The following is a 20,330-nucleotide window of genomic DNA, read 5'->3' as shown; positions in this document are numbered from 1 at the left end:
TGAGAAATATTTGAATCTCCTCTGAATTCTTTTATATATGATTGAGTTATCTTTGCAAGTCTCTTTGAATTATCAGTTTGGTTTGGCCTACTAGATTGATCTTTCTTGCCATGGGAGAAGTGCTTAGCTTTGGGTTCAATCTTGCGGTGTCCTTACCGAGTGACAGCAGGGGTTGCAAGGCACGTATTGTATGGTTGCCATCGAGGATAAAAAGATGGGGTTTATATAATATTGCTTGAGTTTATCCCTCTACATCATGTCATCTTTCTTAATGCGTTACTCTGTTCTTATGAACTTAATACTCTAGATGCATGCTGGATAGCGGTCGATGTGTGGAGTCATAGTAGTAGATGCAGGCAGGAGTCGGTCTACTTGTCACGGACGTGATGCCTATATACATGATCATGCCTAGATAATCTCATAATTATTGGCTTTTCTATCAATTGCTCGACAGTAATTTGTTCACCCGTCATAATACTTATGCTATCTTGAGAGAAGCCACTAGTGAAACTTATGGCCCCCAGGTCTATCTTTTATCATATAAGCTTTCAATCTACTTTTATTTGCATCTTTACTTTTCGCATCTATATTATAAAATACCAAAAATATATTTATCTTATCATACTATCTCTATCAGATCTCACTTTCGCAAGTGGCCGTGAAGGGATTGCCAACCCCTTAATTGCGTTGGTTGTGAGTTCTTTGTTTGTTTGTCTAGGTGCGTGGGACTTCTAAGGAGCCTCCTACTGGATTGATACCTTGCTTCTCAAAAACTGAGGGAAATACTTACGCTACTATTGCCGCATCACCCTTTCCTCTTCAAGGAAAACCAACGCAAGCTCAAGACGTAGCAAGAAGAATTTCTGGCGCCGTTGCCCGGGAGGTCTTCGCTCAAGTCAAGACATACCAAGTACCCATCACAAACTCATCTCCCTCGCATTTACATTATTTGACATTTGCCTCTCGTTTTCCTCTCCCCCACTTCACCCTTGCCGTTTTATTCTTCCTCTCTTTCCCAATCTTCTCCCCTCTTTTTCGCTTGCCTTTTTCTATTGGCTTGTGTGTTGGATTACTTGTCGCCATGGCGCAAGATAATACCTAATTGTGTGATTTCCCCAATACCAATAATAATGATTTCCTTAGTACTCCGATTGCTCCCCTTAATGATGTTGAGTCTTGTGAAATCAATACTACTTTGCTGAATCTTGTTATGAAAGATCAATTCGTCGGCCTTCCTAGTGAAGATGCCACTACTCATCTAAACAACTTTGTTGATTTGTGTGATATGCAAAACAAGAAAGATATGGATAACGATATTGTTAAATTGAAGTTATTTCCGTTTGCACTTAGAGATCGTGCTAAAGTTTGGTTTTCGTCTTTGCCTAAAAATAGTATTGATTCTTGGAACAAGTGCAAAGATGCTTTAATCTCTAAGTATTCTCCTCCCGCTAAGATCATCACTCTTAGGAACGATATTATGAGTTTTAAACAACTTTATAGTGAGCATGTTGCCCAATCTTGGGAAAGAATGAAATTGATGATTCGCAATTGCCCTACTCATGGTTTGAATTTATGGATGATCATATAAAAATTTTATGCCGGTTTGAACTTTGCTTCTAGAAATCTTTTAGATTCGGCCGCGGGAGGCACGTTTATGGAAATCACGTTAGGAGATGCTACAATACTTCTTGATAATATTATGGCTAATTATTCTCAATGGCACACCGAAAGATCTTGTAGTAAAAAAGTGCATGCTATAGAAGATATTAATGTTTTGAGTGGAAAGATGGATGAACTTATGAAGTTATTTGCTACTAAAATACTCGTCTTGATCCCAATGATATGCCATTGTCTACTTTGATTGAGAATAATAATGAATCTATGGATGTGAATTTTGTTGGTAGGAATAGTTTTGGAAACAATGCTTATAGAGGAAACTTTAATTCTAGATCGTTCCCTAGTAATTCCTCTAATAATTATGGAAATTCCTACAATAATTCTTATGGTAATTTTAATAAGATGCCCTCTGATTTTGAGAATAGTGTGAAAGAATATATGATTTCTCAAAAGAGTTTTAATGCTTTGCTTGAAGAAAAATTGCTCAAAGTTGATGATTTGGCTAGGAACGTTGATAGACTTTCGCTTGATGTTGATTCTATTAATCTTAGATCTACCCCTCCTAAGCATGATATCAATGAGTCTCTCAAAGCAATGAGAATTTCCATTGATGAGTGCAAGGAAAGAACCGCTAGATTGCGTGCTAAGAAAGATTGCTTTGTAAAGGCGTGTTCTTCTAGTTTCCTTGAAAATAATGATGAAGATCTTAAAGTTATTGATGTGTCTCCTATTAGATCTTTGTTTTGCAATATGAATCTTAATAATAATGGGACTGGAGATGAGTCAACTTTAGTTAGAAGGCGTCCCAATAATTCGGAGTTTTTAGATCTTGATGCTAAATTTGGTAAAAGTGGGATTGGAGGGGTCATGACTTTAAATAGGATTGAATCCACTATCTCGGATTTCAAGGAATTTGATTATGATAATTGTTCTTTAGAAGGTTGTATTTCCTTGTTGCAATCCATTGTTAATTCTCCTCATGCTTATAGTCAAAATAAAGCTTTACTAAACATATCGTTTATGCCTTGATGCAATCTTATGATGAAAAAATTAATTTGGAAGTTTCTATACCTAGAAAACTTAATGATGAGTGGGAACCTACTATAAAGATTAAAATTAAAGATCATGAGTGTTTTGCTTTGTGTGATTTGGGTGCTAGTGTTTCCACGATTCCGAAAACTTTATGTGATATTCTAGGTTTCCATGATCTTGATGATTGCTCTTTAAATTTGCACCTTGCGAATTCCACCATTAAAAAGCCAATGGGAGGAAGAAGGAAAAGCCTATAAAGTTCAGCACCCAGTGTATTATCTTTCTGAAGTTTTGACTCCATCCAAGTAGAGATATCCACATTATCAGAAGCTTGTTTATGGAATCTACATGAACATGAAGAAGGTTGCACACTATTTCTCTGATCGCTCCATTACAGTCGTCAGTGATGCACCATTATCTGAAATTCTGAACAACAGAGATGCAACTAGTCGAGTGGCAAAATGGGCAATTGAACTCCATCCATTGGATATCATGTTTGAGGCAAAGAAAGCTACCAAGTCCCAATCAATTGCAGATTTCCTTGCCAAGTGAATTGAGCAGCAACTACCGACCCAGGTTCACTCGAAGCATTGGACCATGTTGTTCGATGGATCCAAGATGCTGAATGGTTTCGGTGCTGGGGTGGTATTGGTATCCCTCTGTGGGGACAAGCTCAGCTATGTTCTCCAGATTCATTTTGATTCCTCCAACAATGAAGCTGAATATGAAGCACTTTTATATGAGTTGCGTATGGCCATTTCACTCGGCGTCCATCGCCTCATGGTCTACGGTGACTCAAATTTGGTGGTTAATCATGTAATGAAAGAGCGGGATGTCAGGAGCCCGGCTATGACTGGTTATTGCAACGCAGTAAGAAAGTTGGAAAAGAAGTTTGAGGGGTTGGAGCTTCACCATATACCCCAACTGAAAAATCAAGCTGCAGATGACTCGGCAAAGATAGGATCCAAGAGAGAGACCATTCCCAGCAATGTGTTTTTGGAACATATTCATGCACCTTCAGTTCAGGAAGATCCTTTCACTGAAGAGCCCCCACAGCCTAAGAGTGCCATAGATCCGACTGAAGTCGAAGTCCCAGCCGTGGTCGACTTGATCATGGAGGTGTTGGTCATCACTCCCGACTGGACAGTGCCATACATTGCATACATTCTTAGGAAAGAACTTCCAGAGGATGAAGAAGAGGCTCGACAGATCGTCCGATGATCCAAAGCCTTTACTGTGATAAGAGGACAGTTTTTTAGAGAAAGTGTAACTAGAGTCAGCCATAAATGCATCATGCCAGAAGAAGGCCGAATGATTCTCAATGATATTTACTCGGGGACCTGTGGTCACCATGCGTCCTCTCGGACCATCGTGGCCAAAGCATACCGAGCCGAATTTTACTAGCCACATGCCAACGAGATGGCGAAAGAAATAGTAGACAAATGTGAAGGCTGTCAGTTTTACTCTAACATGTCGCATAAACCTGCGTCATCTCTGAAAACTATTCCACTCGTCTGGCCTTTTTCTGTCTGGGGATTAGATATGGTTGGACCTCTGAGGACTGGCAGGAGTGGCTTTACCCATGTGCTTGTAGCAGTCGACAAGTTCACCAAATGGATTGAAGCCAATCCCATCAGAAACCTTGAAGCAAGTACAACTGTTAGTTTCATCAGAGAATTAACATTTAGATATGGTGTTCCGCACAGCATCATCACTGATAATGGGCTGAACTTCGATTCTGACAAGTTCATAGCCTTTTGTGCTTCCCAAGGCACTAGGGTTGACTATGCTTCAGTCGCCCATCCTCGGTCGAATGGACAAGCTAAAAGAGCAAATGGATTGATTCTCAAAGGACTGAAACCCCGATTGATGTGTGACCTCAATCATGCAGCAGGCGCCTGGGTCGATGAACTTCCATTAGTACTTTGGGGATTGAGGACAACTCCTAATCGGTCTACTAGCCGAACTCCATTCTTCTTAGTCTATGGAGCTGAAGCTGTACTTCCGAGTGACTTTCTTCACAATGCACCCCGAGTCGAACTTTTCTCAGAAGATGAAGCAGAACAGGCTCGGCAATATGCAGTCGATCTCCTGGAAGAGGAAAGAGAGATGGCCTTGATCCAGTCGACCATTTATCAGCAAGAGCTACGTTAATTCCATGCCAGAAACGTGAGGGGTCGGACATTTCAGGAGGGAGACTTGGTTCTTCGGGTGGACCAGCAGAAACCACACAAGCTCTCTCCTGCTTGGGAAGGCCCCTTCATTGTCACCAAAGTGCTCCACAATGGAGCATACCGTCTTTACAACACCGAGCACAATAAAGATGAGCGACACACTTGGAATGCGGAGCTGCTCTGCGCCTTTTACACTTAAGCATTCAGACTGTTGAAATGTAATAAGAAATACCTTCTACTTTGATTATCAAAGACACAATTTTACAGTCTCCTGAATGATTGTTGTTCCTTGTTTACATGTTCTAAATCCCTAGTGGGTGCCTTAGCTGCGAATCCGTTTCGCCTAAAGTTTAAAAAAATCCTACCGAGTGGTGAGCAAGCCTCTCACTCGGGGGCTTAGCTGCGAATCTGTTTCGCCTAAATTGAAAAAATCCTACCGAGTGGCGAGCAATCCTCTCACTCGGAGGCTTAGCTGCAATCCAGTACTCGCCTAAGTTTTAAAAAAATCCTACCAAGTAGTGAGCAAGCCTCTCACACGGGGGCTTAGCTGCGAATCTGTCTCGCGTAAGTTGAAAAAATCCTACCGAGTGGCGAGCAATCCTCTCACTCGGAGGCATAGCTGTAGTACAGTACTTGCCCAAGTTTAAAAAATTCTACTGACTAGCGAGCAATCCTCTCACTCGGAGGCTTAGCTATTGTCCAATACTCGCCTAAGTTTAAAAATCCTACCGAGTGGTGAGCAAGCCTCTCACTCGGGGGCTTAGCTACGAATCTGTCTCGCCTAAGTTGAAAAATCCTACCGAGTGGCTAGCAATCCTTTCACTCGGAGGCTTAGCTACAGTCCAGTACTCGCCTAAGTTTAAAAAAATCCTACCGAGTGGCGAGGAATCCTCTCACCCGGGGGCTTAGCTGCAGTCCCACACTCGCCTAAGTTTAAAAAATCCTACCGAGTGGTGAGCAATCCTCTCACTCGGGGGCTTAGCTGCAGTCCCGCACTCGCTTAAGTTTAAAAAAATCTTGCCGAGTGGTGAGCAATCCTCTCACTCGGGGGCTTAGCTGCAGTCCCGCACTCGCCTAAGTTTAAAAAATCCTACCGAGTGGGGAGCAATCCTCTCACTCGGGGGCTTAGCTGCAGTCCCGCACTCGTCTAAGTGTAAAAAATCCTACCGAGTGGTGAGCAATTCTCTCACTCGGGGGGCTTAGATGCAGTCCCGCACTCGCCAAAGTTTAAGAATACATTCAGAGTAAGAACCGATCTTCTCACTCGGGGACTTAGCCATATGCTCCATCCCGATCCGCAAGGACGACGAGGTACATGTCGACTGCGACCTCCTCCTCAGAGCTGCACCATAAGTTCTATGTGCGCTCCAACCCGATCCGCAAGGACGACGAGGCGTCGATTGAGCACCACCTCTGAGCTATGCCACAAATACAATGTTCCGTCCCTATCCGCAAGGACGACGAGGCATCGACAAAGCACCACCTCTGAGCTACGCCACAAATACAATGTTCTGTCCCTATCATCGAGGATTACGAAGTGACAGCTGAACACCGCGTTTGAGCTCCGTCACATGTACAATGTACTTTCATTCGGCAAAGGGTGAGAAAATCAAATCCACTCGGAACCGAGGGACAATCAGAAACAGTGTAAGAAACTGAGCAAAGGCCACGATATTCAAAGAAATCCAAATTCGGATAAACCCCGCAAAATTTCAGAACTGCAGCAGACAAGAGTACTCAGGCATCAAGCCTGAAAGAGTTTAACGATTACACGATAACTCGGCATTCCGAGGCAAATAAGTATGGGGCATAATGTTTTTCAATTACTCATCAGGAGAGAGGGGCTTGCTGGATCACAAAAACTGTCAAGGTCAATGTTGTTGCAATGCGAGTGGCAGCCTCAAGGAAGGTGTCCATGAAGCACTGGAAGGTGTGCTTCTTAGTATTCGCAACCTTGAGGGCCGCTAGCTTGTCTTCTCTGGCGTCTTTGCAGTGCACTCGGACCAATGACAGGGCAACGTCAGTGCCACAACGAGCAGATGATTTCTTCCATTCCTGCACTCGGCGAGGGATCTGATTCAGTCGAGTCATCAGCGACTCGAAATCTTGTGAAAGTTCCGCCTGAGGCCAGAGTTCGGCATCAACCCGAGTCATCCCCGCCTTCAGTCGAGCCAGATAAGCAACAACACTGTCCATGCGTGATTCAAACCACAACAAGTTCATCGCAACATCATTTTTAACAGGACAATTGATGGGGTCGAGACCCGTCTCAACCCGCCTAGTCTTAGCCTCAAAGTCCTGGCAAAGTTCTGCACAATCAGAAAAAATGGTGAGTCGGTATTATAACAAAAAATTCCAATTGACGGCAACTAATCAGTCGAACGATGATACCTTCAAGCTTCAGGACCAATTTGGCAGCAAGTTGTCCCAGATAGGACTCCAGCTCACTCGTCTTGGCTTTGAGGCTTCCGATTTCATTGGTTAAGTTCTCCTTGTCCTTCTTCAGTTGCTCAACCTCCCGATGGGGCGCAGAGATGGCAGTGTTCAGCTTCGAGTTCTCCTCTTCCAATTTGCCGACTGAAGCCAGCTTCTTGTCCGCAAGCGCTGTCTTCTCTCGCGCCTCCTTCTAAGCAGTAGCAAGATCCAGATCCTTCTTCTCCAGAGCCCCCTTCATTTTCTCTAAAGAAACAACACTCTTCAGATGAGCTTGAAGCTAACGGTTTTCACTACGCACATCTGTTCATGTGAAATCACTCAGTTCAAAGAGACTGAAAGGAAAAAGCACTGAGAGGCGTGAGTCACAAGGTGGACAGGTGATGATTGGTTACCTCCCATGATGGTCGTTTCTTCCTGAGCAGCCTTGAGGTTCTTCTTCGCTAGTTCAAGATCAAGATAGAGGCTGACTACCTTCTTGTTCAACTCAGAAAGTTGAGCCCCAAGATCACAAGACCTCTGCAGTCAGCAACAGATATATATCAGTCGACAGAAACAAAAGACAATCCCAGTGAAAGTCACTCTAAGACTACTGCCGAATCAAACTTTCAACAGTAGTCTCGGGGACTACACCCAGTGGGTGCACTTAGCGTGCCCCCATTAGTTTGGATCAACACTCAGCATGGTCTGCCCAGCATGAGTAAAAAAAAGTAGATTCTCAGACCCCAGCCGACTGCCAGCAGTCGACCGTGGTCTCGGGGACTACACCCAGTGGGTGCACTATGTGTGCCCCCACTGGTTCAGAGAAAACACTTGACTCAACATGAGTCGAGTGGAGTAGAAGACCTGTTAAACTCCAAGGCAGGCACACCCCAGTGGGTGATCGGATATGCAACACAGACCCATGATAGTAGATGCACATATGGGCAGCAAAGCTACATCGACAGTTTTTCATGATTCAAAAGTTCAGTCGGGAGGTAACTGACCTTAACATTGGTCTACAGAGTCGTGCTGGCATTATAGGCCACCTGACTGGCCTCGTGCATCACCTTCACGTGCTCCATAACAAGATTCACCTGGCGAAGAGCCTCCCTGATGGCACTTGGTGAGTCGTCTGGAGTTTGGTATGTAGCAAAGAGTGATGGCGCCAGAGCGGTTGAAGCAGCCACTGGGTCAGACACATGGAGTTGCACTGGAGCGACAGGAGTCGGAGCAGTCGACCCTGATGGGCAATCAGTCATCAGCGGATCGGCGAATGTGACGTTGGTCCGAACCAGATCTCCGGATCGCTCGACCACCGCCTCAAGCACCGGCGTCGACTGAGGGACTTGAACTTCAAGCCCTCTCCCACTCGAGCCCTTGCTTGTCCTCCTCCTCTCCTTCAGAGGCACTTCTTCTTCTTCATCATCGGGAAGCACGACAATGTCTTGTGGAGCTGCAGCAAAAAGAGAACATCAGAGATTCAACTGACCGACAACTCAATCGACAAAATAAGTTTTGGTCGAATGGACTTACCAGCTTGGGAGGTGGCCGCGTCATCGGTCTCCTCATCTCCTGGGGCCTTGTTAACGTCCATGTCAGTCACGGCTGAGGTCGGGTTGGAAAGGTGCACTCTTCGTTCGGTCAGAGCAGAAGAATCAGTCGGTAGAGGTAAACACAGAAAGGATACTCACCCAGAGGCAACAGGAACATCCATCATGATCCTGGGCAGAGTCTTCCGAGCTTTTGGAGGAGCAACCTTGGGCTGCTTGGCGACTTTTTCTGTTGGCTCCGGAGTCGACGTCCGAGTGCACTTATGCGTTTGGGTGCTTGGGGCCACGTTTTTACCACGCCCGCCCACTCGGTCATGATGTTGCTTGGATTGACGTTCTGAGCGAGGCAGCGAGTCGACCGCTTCTTCGTTGTCCGACTCCTCGCTTTCCTCCTCATCTTCTTCGTCCGAAGATTCCCATTCGCCGCTCTCCTCCGCGCTGTTCTCTCCCTCCTGGCCCTGCTCCAGAACTTGTTCACCATTGGGCATCGAGTACATCTCAGTAAAAACCTACAAGACAAGAAGTTGAGTAAAAGTCAGTCGGGTTCAAGAGCAGTCGGAATATATACCCAATAACAGTCGGCTACGGAAGACACACCTTGTCTGGCAGATTGCTGTCCCTGAAGGGATCGACTCTCCTAGCTCCTCCGGAGTTGTCCTTGTTGCCTGTAATGCTCTTGAACCACATGGCCACCATCTTAGCTGGCACTTCCTCTGGATGGACCCGAGCAGTGTCGTCGCCCCTAGAGTACATCCACATGGGATGGTCACGGGCCTGGAGAGGCTGGATGCGTCGACTGAGGAATACTTCCAGCCGATCCATGCCCATGACGCCCTGATTGATCAGTTGGACCACCCTCTCAACTAGCATGTTCGTCTCGACGCTCTTAGCAGCAGTCACTTTCAGCGAGGAAGGAGTCTAAACACGATCAAAGGTGAAGTGCGGAAGTTCGGTCGACTGGCCTGGAGTTGCGAGGTCCTGGCAGTAGAACTAGGTCGACTGCCAACCTCTGACCGATTCGGGAAGAGTCATGGAAGGGAAAGAGCTCCTCTGCCTCTTCTGGATACCCAAGCCCCCACACATCTGAATGACATGTGTTTTCTCATCACTCGTATTTGCTTTCTTCACCGACTGGGAACAGATGGTGAAAATGTGCTTGAAAAGACCCTAGTGCAGTCGACACCCGAGAAAATTCTCGCACATGGACATGAATGCAACAAGATATGTGATAGTATTGGGAGAAAACTGATGGAGTTGGGCGCTGAAGAAGTTCAAGAAACCCCGGAAAAAGGGGTGAGGAGGAAGCGAGAAGCCCCGGTCGACATGGGTGGCGAGTAGAACACACTTACCCGGCCGTGGCTGCAGCTCCGCCTCCCCCTCCGGCAACCTCGTCGTGCCCTTGGCGATCAATCCGGATTCCACCAGTTCGTCCAGATCTTCTTGCCGGAGCAAAGACCAGATCCAATCGCCCTGGATCCAGCCCGGCGGCAGCGCAGAGCGCGGCAACGACCCGCGATTCTGCTTCTTGCCTTTCACCACCCCCGACGCCTTCTTCACGCATTCCAGTGCTGCCGTCTTGTCCTTCACCATGGTGGCGGAGTGGCGGCATCGTGAGCGGAGGAGCCAGATGCAGTGGAGAAGCAGAGGGAAAGAGGGGAAAATGGACGCGCATAGTGCAAGTGCCTCGGCTCCGTTGCCTTATAAAGGCCCGCTTCCGAGCGGCTGATGCGTGGGTCTAGGCGATCCTGTCAAATCCGGCAACAGTCGCGCACGACGTACGTGTCGAAAAAGGCGGCGTGGACATCAAGGCGCTCCTATTTATCCACCCCGCTTACCTCGGCATGCTCCATCCCGCACGCTTCCCTGAAATTTCGAATCCCATGAGATCCGAGATACACCGCAACCAATCGCGCCAAAGATTCTGCACCCCGAAACAACACTTGACAGATGATGTTACAAATTCACTCGGCAACTTTCTGAATCGATCAAGGCGACTGAATCAAAGCTAAAGTTCCAACATGAGTCTTCCGTCCTACATAAAATACTCGTGAGGCGCAAGGCTCGGAGCAAGATCAACTTCAACCTTCTTTCCACTCGGACCTTAATCCATTTGGGGGCTAATGATGACAATACAGACCTAGGGTAGGGTCACAGGCCTGACCTATATGCCCTACCCAAGGCCACTATCCTAGAAGCAAAGAAGTCGAAGAGACAACAAGGAATACCCAGTGAAGGCGTCGACTGCAATCCACTCGACCAACCATATCACTCGGGTACCCCTCCTTCGTAATGTCACTCGACCATACAAGAAACCTTTCGACCTACTGAAGACTGGGAGTCACTCAGAACTGCAACGGTCAGGCGTTCACTCCGTAGTCTTTAAGATCATTAATAGCACTTATGACTAGCGTTATCAGTAACACCCCATGTCGGTGTCAAAACCGGCAGATCTCGGGTAGGGGGTCCCGAACTGTGCGTCTAAGGCTAATGGTAACAGGAGGCGGGGGACACGATGTTTACCTAGGTTTGGGCCCTCTCGATGGAGGTAACACCCTACTTCCTGCTTGATTGATCTTGATGATATGAGTATTACAAGAATTAATCTACCACAAGATCGTAGAGGCTAAACCCTAGAAGCTACCCTATGTATGATTGTTCTTATCCTACGAACTAAACCCTCCGGTTTATATAGACACCGGAGGGGGCTAGGGTTACACAGAGTCGGTTACAGAGAAGGAGATCTACATATCCGAATTGCTAAGCTTGCCTTCCACGCAAAGGAGAGTCCCACCCGGACATGAGACGAAGTCTTCAATCTTGTATCTTCATAGTCCAGCAGTCCGGCCTAACTATATAGTCCGGCTGTCCGAGGACCCCCTAATCCCGGACTCCCTCAGTAGCCCCTGAACCAGGCTTCAATGGCAATGAGTCCGACGCGCAGATTGTCTTCGGCATTGCAAGGCGTGTTCCTTCTCCGAATACTCCATAGAAGATTTTGAACACAAGGATCATGTCCGGCTCTGCAAAACAAATTCCACATACCACCATAGAGAGCACAATATTCCACAAATCTAATCTACTGACAACTTTTCATAGCGTGACATCATGCCACGGCCCGGTCATTATTCGAACCATTTTTCTCAACCAGCTACTGCACATATTGCGAGGTGGTTTCCTTGGCACGTCTTGTCGAAGCAGAGATCATGTCCCCTTATCACGGGATTCTCATCAATACGGGTGTGGGTAACCCAACCACGCCATCAATCGTGGCGCTTGGGGAATAAGAAATTTTAATGGGCAAGTGAGGAGGCACACAGTTTCTACCGCCTTTATAAAGAGATAGGGATTCCCCTTTTCCACCCATGCCTTCTTCTTCCTTCGCTCATCCATTTTTGCACGCTCGAGCTCCAGCGCCCAAGTTGTCACCTTCTCCGCAAAGCCATTCCAAACATGTCCGGTGCGGGAGGCAAGTGGATGGCCTCCTCCATTACGAAGGAGGACATCACGAAGCTCCGGGAGGCTGGATACTTGGCCGCAGACATCGCGCACCGGCTCCCGGACGCAGGGCAGATCGTCCCTACTCCGGAACCCCACGAGAGCGTTGTGTTTCTTGCCCACTTCGTACGTGGACTGAGTTTTCCTCTCCACCCATTTGTCCGCGGGCTCATGTTTTACTATGGGCTAGATTTCCATGATCTGGCCCCCAATTTCATCCTCAACATCTTGGCATTTATCGTCGTGTGCAAGGCCTTCCTCCGCATCAAGCGCCAGTTCGGCCTGTGGCTGAAGATCTTCAACGTGAAGCTGAATAGTGGTTGGCCAGCAAGCGGAGTGCGGAGGCGCCATGGTGGGCAAGATGCCCAATGTCACCTGCCTCGAAGGCTCCTATGTGGAGACCGTGAAGGGGTGGCAATCAGGGTGGTTCTATATCACCGAGCCGCGCGACTCCAACCGGGCGGCAGCCCCCGAATTTTGATCTAGTATCCCCTTGCGGCTTACCTCCTGGAAAAGGAAGGGTTTAGCCTGGGGTGAGCCAACAGAGCTGACCAGAATCCAGAACTGCGTCAAGAATATGATAAGCAAGAAAATCAAGCTTGTCAACGTGGTCCAGGTCATGCTCTTCCGCCGGATCCTCCCGTGTCAAAGACAGGCATTCAATATGTGGGAGTTCGACCTGGCCGAACACCAGACGCTGCGAGAGCTCTTTGACATGATGCACAAAGACGTCTGGAAGGTGCTGTTCAAGGCCGCTGAGGTGCCTCCTCCCCTTACAGAGGATCGCGGACTCAGCACAAAGTGCGGCGCCAATCCGGTAAGCTATCTGTATTTCACAAGATGTGCTTTTCCCAGTATGTTTGTGGGAGGAATCTAAGCCTCCATGTTGATTTAACAGGACTAGGTAGCGACAGCGGAGCTGATCGATTGTCCAGCTCCAGTACCTGAAGATCAAACAAGAGCTCTCTTAATGGAGATGCTGTTTCCGGCACCCTACGAGGTGCCGGAGAAGAAGGCCAAGAAGAAGGCCACGGGGACCAGGAAAGTTCTCTGGCGCAAGGTGGTGTTGGACTCATCGTCCAAAGACACCGAGGCACACTCATCCAACGAAAACGAGGAGGAGGAAGAGGAAAAACCTCCTCCAAAACCGAGGGGGAGAAGAAGAGGAAGGCCGCCCCGTCTGGGGAAGCCGAAGGGTCCAAGAAGGGAAGGACCCTCCCTCCGGACCACTCCATGACTGCCGCCTACAGCGATGAGGAGTGGCTGCCCAGGGACAAGCCCCTGGAAAAGTCGTAAGTATCTGGATACCATAATGCTTCCGGCATGCTTTGCTTTATTGCTTCTTATCTTGTTAAATATGATCGTGCAGTCCGTCCAAAGTCCGCATCGACTTATCCTCCTCGGAGGGGTCTTTGAGCGCGTCGGCGATGAACAGTGATTCGCTCCCGACGGCCACTACCCCCCAACCCGCGGACGACATCGAGGTGTTGTCTCAGAGGATACTAGGCCAGGGGGATAGTTCTGGATGCGCCCCAGGGCGAAATCCCTGCCGCCGGGCATGTGGGGGGGGGGGAGATCCCCATGGATTCTGATGAGGGGGCCGCAGCAAGTTTGGCCAACCGGATACTGTGCCGCAACCTCCAGTGGTTCCAGATTCAGGCATGCAGCCCCTCACTAAGGAGGACGAGCCGTCTGTGCCAATGACCTCTGTCCATCCAGAGGCATCAGACAACTTGTTGGAAGCACTTCAGGGCGCTTCCATTTATGAAGAACACCGTACTCTTATGAGTACGGTGATCGCGAAGGTTCGGTCCTCCAAAAGCGGATTGACCAAAGCCTGCGCCAGCCTCCTAATAGGATTTGAGGTAAGTAATTACATTATGAGAGAATATCCGAACATAGACAGTAGCCCCCGATGCTCTGTTTGGTGTTCGGAAGGAAAAGCCGAACATAGGATCAAATAACATCCACAGGAGTCTAATCATATTATGTCTATGTGAATAAGCAGGCGTCGCTGCAGGCCGCTGCAGCCCATACTGCGGAGGTCTCCGAACTGAAGCGGGACCTGGGGCGGACCAAGGAAGAGCTAGGCCTCATGAAGAGGCAGCTCAAGGAGAACAAAGGTAAGTGATACCCCGTTTGTATGTCATATAAAGGAAAAATCGTTGATGCTAACAGAAGCATCATGAATTTTAATAGTGCCATGACCGAAGTGGCGGCCCTTAAGAAGGCACTATCCGAGGCTGAGGACAAAGCAGCCAAGGATCACACTGTGCGTGAGAAACAGGAGGCTCAGGTTGGCGAGGTCCAGCAAGAGCTCCAGGACTTCATCAAAAAATACGAGTCCTTGGAGCATGACTCTAAGACGCAAGATCGAGCTTGCGAAGGCCCGCCAGAGTGCGCAAGATGGCAAGGCTAAAGCCCAAAAGGCCCTCCAAGAGGTTCAAGCAGCTAAGATGATTGCGGTGGGTAAGGCATTCAATATGCAAAGCAAGCACGTGAAGGAGAATTTCTTTTTACTTACCTAAATTTGGAGTTCTCTAGGAGCATTTGCAGATCTGCCGCACAGCATCTCTGATGCCGTAGAGTTCTATCGAGCCGAGGAAGGGAGATCGACGGATAAGTTGTTTTGGTCCCAGTATATTGGGGCCAAAAATCCGATTCCCTTGAGCGACCAGTTGAAGCAACTGGTCGAACTTCACAAGGCGGACGAACTGGCCATGAAGGACTTCATAGTCCAGCTGTGGCCTGGCGAGCCCCTTCCTGGCAGCTACTTCGGCCTTGTCAAGCAGATGGTAAATGCCTGTTCGCGGCTTGAAGTCATTAAGCGGTCCGTCTGCATTGAAGGTGCGCGCAGGGCCTTGGCCCGTGCGAAAGTGCACTGGGCGAAGATGGATGCCGAGAAGCTGATGACGGAGGGGCCGCCGAAGGGCACGGAGCATCGCCACCCCGAACAGTACTATGACAATGTCCTGAAGGGTGCCCGCCTTGTGGCGGATGAGTGTGCTAAGGATATAATATTTGAATGAATGTACTCATGTCATCCTATAATATGAAAACGAGTTCATGTGCGCTATATAGCGCTTGTTGATTTAAAATATTAGCTTCTGTGCGGCCGTTTATAAAATCCTGAGAGTTGGCCAGTCGTCGGTTTCTGCCCCCATGTAACTAGTACTTGGGTGTTCAGGATAAATATAAACACTCTTTATCCAATTTTTTTGTCCTTTTAAGAAGGTGTTTAGCGCAGTGAACAAGGCAATCGGACTATATAGCTTTATCACTCTCACTTAGCCATAAAAGTCTACAATTTTAAATTTTTGCGAAGCCCCTAGTATTCAGAAGACCGAACTTGGGGCGATATTCATGCCTAAATCGGACAAGGCCGATTCCTCGCCCGAAGCAAAAAAAATCTTTAAGGATTTGAGACCTCTCGAACAGCGACCAGCTCTCGCCTCATCATGATAGTCAGTTTTCGGCTTTCTCTACTGAGGTGCTCGTCCGGAAGAACCGGGACACAATCGCAGTAGTTCTCCCTATGCTACCTTAGGCGATATAGCGGAACGTAAGGTACCAAAACATGGGAGCCAGGCAAACCCAACTATTGACCCAAGACATGATTCGGAGTTGATGCATATAATGCTATAAGTTCGGGGTGCCGCACTGTCGAAAGTGTTCGGGCTTTTCTTGCCGTGTTATGGGGTACACTAAAGCCCCTGGCGAGCCGGACGTACCAAAATGTACAGGTGCAATTTGTAATAAATAAGCAGTAAAGGAAAAGGATAAAGAAATGTAATAGGAAGCTGGCGCTATACATTATTTTCCCTTGTTTTTTTAAATAATACGTCAAAGCGTATGTATACAGGTAGTGCGATAAGCAAAATAGGACTATTTGACATGTCATGGCCAAGGGTAAGCTGCATGTGGGTATGTAAAACATGTATTACGATCATTTTTTTGGACATCTGAAACAGTAGGAGAGTCTCCTACTGTGTAATTAAATTAATAAATGATGGGATTTACATCTGGTTTTATACATGCCATCCCCTTTGGGGATGGTGGGGGGGGGGGGGGGTAGAGGAGAAGAATCAAAAAGCAGCTATGAAGGAAGTGAGAAAGGAGGTGTGTTTTTCTCCAACCCTATGAGTTAGGAGAGATAGATCCTCTTTTAGTCTTGAAACCCAGGCTGTTTTGGTGGGTGCAATTCTTCTAAATACTTTATGATTCCTTTCTTTCCAGATGCTCCATGCAGCTTGCAGGAATATTGCCATGAACATTGGCTTGTTCCGAGCATCTTTTGCCATGCTTATCCAATCATAGCGTGAACCTTGAGAGTTCCAACTGATGCCAATGTCAGACCAGCAATCTTTGCTGAATGCACAGCCAAAAAAGAGATGTTCAAGCGATTCTTCCACATTGGACTCGCAGAGTGGGCAAGTATAGTCATTACCAATGTTGTAGTGTCTTCGCTTCAGCATGTTTCTTGTGTTGAGCCTGTCAGACAGAAGAAGCCACCCAAAGACCTTAATTTTCATTGTAACCTTGGACTTCTAGAGCCAGGCATAAGCTTGATGAGCCCGAACCTCCCTGAAGTAGAAGTTATAATATCTGCTGGCCGTGTATGTGTGAGTCCAAGAACAGACCCAGCTATCTTTCCCCGAGAGGCTATCACGCAATTGGTTGTCACATACGAGAGATTGAAGATCTGTAGCTTTTGCATGCGCCTGGGGCGATAGGGGCAGGTGGAACGTTTCATTTAAAGCTGTGGCCCCCAAGAAATCTCTAACCGAAATATCCTCCAGGGTGGCGAAAGAGAAAGCCCGCGGATGTGATTCTGCTAGTATACCCTCCAGCCAATGATCTTTCCAAAAGAGTATGTCCTCCCCCGTGTGCACTTGGGCGTTGGTAATCCCTCGGTAGATTGGCATTAGTCTCGTCACATCCCGCCACCAAAAGGATCCGCATGGGTCCGCTGCATGGGGGATCTTGTTGCTATAGTATGTGTTCCATATAAGTTCCACCCAAGGCAGGTCCCATCTGTTATAGAATTTGTGTAGGTATTTTAGCAGTAGTGCATCATTTTGTACCTTGAGATTAATGACATCGAGGCCACCCGAAACCTTGGGTTGGCAGACCATGTCCCAAGCCGCAAGAGAGTTACAAGAATCCCCATTCTCCGTTTTTTGGGTCCATAAGCATTTGCGTCTGATTTTGTCCAAAAGTTTAATAATGCTCGCTGGCAGCTTGAGAGTACAGAGGGCGAAGATGATTAGGGAGGTGATGACCGAGTTGAGGAGTGACAATTTCCCCCCATAGGATATCATACAGAGGGAACATATCTAAAATACTTGGCCTGGTCGTCCCCATAGGCAACTGAGGTATGTGAAAGGCATTTTTCCCACCACACACCCGAAGATGGTTGCAATGCAGTTGTACATGTCTTCGTTACAGTTGATGGGGATCAAAGTTGACTTGTGGAAGTTTATTTTGAGGCCAATAGATGTTGCGTAATCTGAAAGAATGTCTTTGATGATCACTACTTGCGATGTGCATGCTGGCATGGCTAGAATAGTGTCGTCCGCGTATTGAATGACTGGGTAATCCATTTGATTGGTCGAGGGGAAAGGCAGCTGGATTGTTCCTCTAGCGAAGGCGTCATTAATTGCTACTTGTAAGAGATCAGCCGCCAATACGAACACAAGAGGCGAGAAGGGATCACCCTGTTAGACTCCGCATTTACAATGGAATTGCCATCCAGGTACACCGTTCAAGAGAACCGCAGATTTACCAGATCCAAAATTGCATTGCACCCATCCAAGCCATTTGTCATTAAAGCCCATATTCTTCATTATTTTGAGCATGGCAGCATGATCAATAGTGTCGAATGCCTTGGAAAAATCAAGCTTAAGTAGCACAATTTCTTTCTTAGAGCCCTCACATAGGTATATGTATTGAAATGCCCAAGCAAGGCAATCTTGGATAGTGCGGCCTTTTAGGAATCCGTATTGGTTTTGATGAATAATAGGTAGGATCAATCTTTGTAGGCGGTTGTCAAGTAGCTTGGTTATGACTTTGAGGCAGCAATTTAGTAAAGTGATCGGTCTATAATCATTGACTGATGATGGGGCATTATTTTTGGGTATCAACGTGATAAAACCATCATTAATGCTTTCAAGATTGAGATTACCCTCAAAAAATTGGTTGCATAGCTTATAGAAGTCATGCTTGATAATGTGCCAACACGATTTGAGGAACGCACCATTGAAGCCATCCGGGCCAGGTGCACGATCGGCTGGCATGAGCTTTATAACATTGGCAATCTCTGCAGTGGTGAATGGGACAGTAAGTTCATCTAATCCATCCACTTTTTTAATAATTATGTCCAGATTGAATTTCATATCATGATGTGACGTTGAACCCAATCTTTGCTTGAACGCATTAAAGATAATTGCCTCTTTTCCAGCATGATCCTCCACGGTGATGCCAGTGTCATTGGTCAGGGAGGCAATGTTGTTAATTCTCATCCGTTCCGAAGCCATCGCTTGAAAGAATTTTGAATTCTCATCTCCAAATTTAACCCAATGTATAGTGCAGTGTTTTTTCCAATATTGCTTCTGGTAAGATAAGAGACGAAGAATATGTGACTTGAGAATCTTCCTAAAGTTTGCTTCTGGTAATGATAGTGTGCGTATGTTTTCCAACTCATCAAGTTTGAAGAGTGACTTATTGGAATTTTCAATGGCAATAGATAGTCTAGAAATCCCTTTGCTTTAAATCTTAAGAGCCTGCCTGAGAGCCTTTAATTTTCTGCAAAGAACCATGGCCATATTGTCTGATCGAATCTGTCGTCCCCAAACTTGCTGGACAATATCATGAAATCCATGATGCTGAACCCAATAAGATTCAAAACGAAACACCTTTGATCGTTGAATGGAGGTCTCAATAGTGACAACACAAGGTATCTGATCTGAAACTGGTCTCCCTAGGGGCTTAACCAAGGTCTTGGGGAAGGAATTGGTCAAATTGGAACTAGTAAAGAACCAATCAAGTTGCTCTAGGAGGGGGTCAGTTTGCATGTTGCTCCAGGTGAACGAGCGACCTTTAATCGGTAATTCAATGAGAGATTGGGAGCGAATGAAGTCATTAAAGGTTATCGTATCATTAAGATTACCACCTGGTTTATTGCGGTTGTCTGGGCTTCAGATGAAATTAAAGTCACCGAGTAACAGCCAATCTTCATTATTAGGAATGTTTAATTGGCCGAGCCATTGAATGAAATCAAGTCTTCGGTCCCCCTGGCAAGGTCCATAGACATTCACTAGAGTCCAATGGTGAGCGGATTGCATTGATGTGAAATTAATGACCTGTGCGAAATCATCCGAAGAAACAACATCTGCATGAAAAATGGAGCTGTTCCAGATAGTAACTAGACCACCCGAGGCTCCCCGCGAGGGGACAAAAGCAAATTTATCATAGCGACGTGGACAACAGGATTTAATGAACGCATTATCAAAAGAGGCCATTTTAGTTTCCTGCAAGCAAAGCACAACACAACCACTAGAATTTATGGTGTTGGTGAGGGCTAGTTGCTTTGCATCAGAGTTCAATCCCCGGACGTTCCAGCAGAGAGCATTCCAATTAACTTACAGAACCATAAGAAAAGGTAGCGATTGCCGAAATTAAAGGCTAATCAGAGGCCGAAGATGGCCCTGCCTCCTTATCTGAAAGGAGTGCATCCTCCGATAGCTCCGAAGCCGGGATGGCACAAAGAGTAGTACCAATGTGCTGAATCACCTGAATTGGAGTAGGCGGCGGTGGTGCAGCAGCTGCTGGGGCTTCATTGATGTGAGAGATCGCAACAGAAGATGCAGAAGGCACAGTCCCTGGCTTCACCTTGGATTTTTTGGATGATGTGTCTGCTAGAGAAGGCACTTTGAAACCATCATATTTGTTAGAGTGAGAACTCCTGCGCAGAACAATGGCATAATCTGGAGCCACAATCCTTCCACGACGCCCAACTGAAGCAGAACCTGACAGAATAGACAAATCT

The sequence above is a fragment of the Triticum aestivum genome, chromosome 7B, assembly GCF_018294505.1.
Source record: "Triticum aestivum cultivar Chinese Spring chromosome 7B, IWGSC CS RefSeq v2.1, whole genome shotgun sequence".
In the NCBI taxonomy this organism is placed as follows: Eukaryota; Viridiplantae; Streptophyta; class Magnoliopsida; order Poales; family Poaceae; genus Triticum; species Triticum aestivum.
Note: the sequence above shows the minus strand (reverse complement) of the source record.